The following is a 2,500-nucleotide window of genomic DNA, read 5'->3' as shown; positions in this document are numbered from 1 at the left end:
TTTTCAGGGGTGGCTCGTTGGTCTAGGGGTATGATTCTCGCTTTGGGTGCGAGAGGTCCCGGGTTCAAATCCCGGACGAGCCCAGCATTTAGCTGCGTTTTAGAGCCCATGATTGATGTTAAATGCTTGATTTCAAAGCATCAATTGAATTTTGCTCTTGCCATTTTACACAATTAGTTTGTAATTACTTATGAGTATTTAGGACATTGTCAACCATATGGTGGTACTTTGGGTAAAAAAACACATTCCCCATTATCTCAGTAACATAATACAACAAAATACATCAACTATTTTATCCAGCTCTTTCAATTATTACATAAATAATATGAGTTTCACTTTAAAAAAAAAATTATTCTGACGTGAGAAGTATTCAGGGGTGGCTCGTTGGTCTAGGGGTATGATTCTCGCTTAGGGTGCGAGAGGTCCCGGGTTCAAATCCCGGACGAGCCCAGCATATAGCTGCCTTTTAGAGCCCATGATTGATGTTAAATGCTTGATTTCAAAGCATCAATTGAATTTTGCTCTTGCCATTTTACACAATTAGTTTGTAATTACTTAGGAGTATGTAGAACATTTTCAACCATATGGTGGTACTTTGGGTAAAAAAAAACACATTCCCCATTATATCAGTAACATAATACAACAAAATACATCAACTATTTTATCCAGCTCTTTCAATTATTACATAAATAATATGAGTTTCACTTAAAAAAAAAAATTATTCTGACGTGAGAAGTTTTCAGGGGTGGCTCGTTGGTCTAGGGGTATGATTCTCGCTTTGGGTGCGAGAGGTCCCGGGTTCAAATCCCGGACGAGCCCAGCATTTAGCTGCCTTTTAGAGCCCATGATTGATGTTAAATGCTTGATTTCAAAGCATCAATTGAATTTTGCTCTTGCCATTTTACACAATTAGTTTGTAATTACTTATGAGTATTTAGGACATTTTCAACCATATGGTGGTACTTTGGGTAAAAAAACACATTCCCCATTATCTCAGTAACATAACACAACAATATTCATTAAATATTTTATCCAGCTCTCTGCATTATTACGTATATAATGAGTTTCACTTTAAAAAAAAAAATAATTCAAAGGTGAAAAGTTTTCAGGGGTGGCTCGTTGGTCTAGGGGTATGATTCTCGCTTAGGGTGCGAGAGGTCCCGGGTTCAAATCCCGGACGAGCCCAGCATTTAGCTGCCTTTTAGAGCCCATGATTGATGTTAAATGCTTGATTTCAAAGCATCAATTGAATTTTGCTCTTGCCATTTTACACAATTAGTTTGTAATTACTTAGGAGTATGTAGTACATTTTCAACCATATGGTGGTACTTTGGGTAAAAAAAAACACATTCCCCATTATCTCAGTAACATAATACAACAATATACATCAACTATTTTATCCAGCTCTTTCAATTATTACATAAATAATATGAGTTTCACTTTAAAAAAAAAAATTATTCTGACGTGAGAAGTTTTCAGGGGTGGCTCGTTGGTCTAGGGGTATGATTCTCGCTTAGGGTGCGAGAGGTCCCGGGTTCAAATCCCGGACGAGCCCAGCATTTAGCTGCCTTTTAGAGCCCATGATTGATGTTACATGCTTGATTTCAAAGCATCAATTGAATTTTGCTCTTGCCATTTTACACAATTAGTTTGTAATTACTTATGAGTATTTAGGACATTTTCAACCATATGGTGGTACTTTGGGTAAAAAAACACATTCCCCATTATCTCAGTAACATAACACAACAATATTCATTAAATATTTTATCCAGCACTCTGCATTATTACGTATATAATGCCTTTTAGAGCCCATGATTGATGTTAAATGCTTGATTTCAAAGCATCAATTGAATTTTGCTCTTGCCATTTTACACAATTAGTTTGTAATTACTTAGGAGCATGTAGTACATTTTCAACCATGTGGTGGTACTTTAGGTAAAAAAAAACACATTCCCCATTATCTCAGTAACATAATACAACAAAATACATCAACTATTTTATCCAGCTCTTTCAATTATTACATAAATAATATGAGTTTCACTTTAAAAAAAAAATATTCTGACGTGAGAAGTTTTCAGGGGTGGCTCGTTGGTCTAGGGGTATGATTCTCACTTAGGGTGCGAGAGGTCCCGGGTTCAAATCCCGGACGAGCCCAGCATTTCGCTGCCTTTTAGAGCCCATGATTGATGTTAAATGCTTGATTTCAAAGCATCAATTGAATTTTGCTCTTGCCATTTTACACAATTAGTTTGTAATTACTTAGGAGTATGTAGAACATTTTCAACCATATGGTGGTACTTTGGGTAAAAAAAAACACATTCCCCATTATCTCAGTAACATAATACAACAAAATACATCTACTATTTTATCCAGCTCTTTCAATTATTACATAAATAATATGAGTTTCACTTTAAAAAAAAAAAATATTCTGACGTGAGAAGTTTTCAGGGGTGGCTCGTTGGTCTAGGGGTATGATTCTCGCTTAGGGTGCAAGAGGTCC

General features: G+C 36.0%; 5 non-coding genes across 5 annotated transcripts; all 5 read left to right on the top strand.

The window, feature by feature from the left end:
* The first annotated feature begins 11 nt into the window (after window positions 1-11).
* TRNAP-UGG (transfer RNA proline (anticodon UGG)) lies at window positions 12-83 on the top strand. Its single transcript has one exon. It is a non-coding gene; the product is annotated as a tRNA-Pro (tRNA).
* A 295-nt stretch (window positions 84-378) lies between these two features.
* TRNAP-AGG (transfer RNA proline (anticodon AGG)) lies at window positions 379-450 on the top strand. The gene has a single exon. It is a non-coding gene; the product is annotated as a tRNA-Pro (tRNA).
* A 297-nt stretch (window positions 451-747) lies between these two features.
* Window positions 748-819, top strand: TRNAP-UGG (transfer RNA proline (anticodon UGG)). The gene has a single exon. It is a non-coding gene; the product is annotated as a tRNA-Pro (tRNA).
* Window positions 820-1,113: 294 nt separating this feature from the next.
* Window positions 1,114-1,185, top strand: TRNAP-AGG (transfer RNA proline (anticodon AGG)). The gene has a single exon. It is a non-coding gene; the product is annotated as a tRNA-Pro (tRNA).
* Window positions 1,186-1,483: 298 nt separating this feature from the next.
* Window positions 1,484-1,555, top strand: TRNAP-AGG (transfer RNA proline (anticodon AGG)). The gene has a single exon. It is a non-coding gene; the product is annotated as a tRNA-Pro (tRNA).
* The last annotated feature ends 945 nt before the right edge of the window (window positions 1,556-2,500 follow it).

Source organism: Crinia signifera, chromosome 6 (genome assembly GCF_055691185.1).
Source record: "Crinia signifera chromosome 6, ASM5569118v1, whole genome shotgun sequence".
In the NCBI taxonomy this organism is placed as follows: domain Eukaryota; kingdom Metazoa; phylum Chordata; class Amphibia; order Anura; family Myobatrachidae; genus Crinia; species Crinia signifera.
The sequence above is the reverse complement of the archived record's forward strand: the minus strand, read 5'-3'. Positions and strand labels throughout refer to the sequence as shown.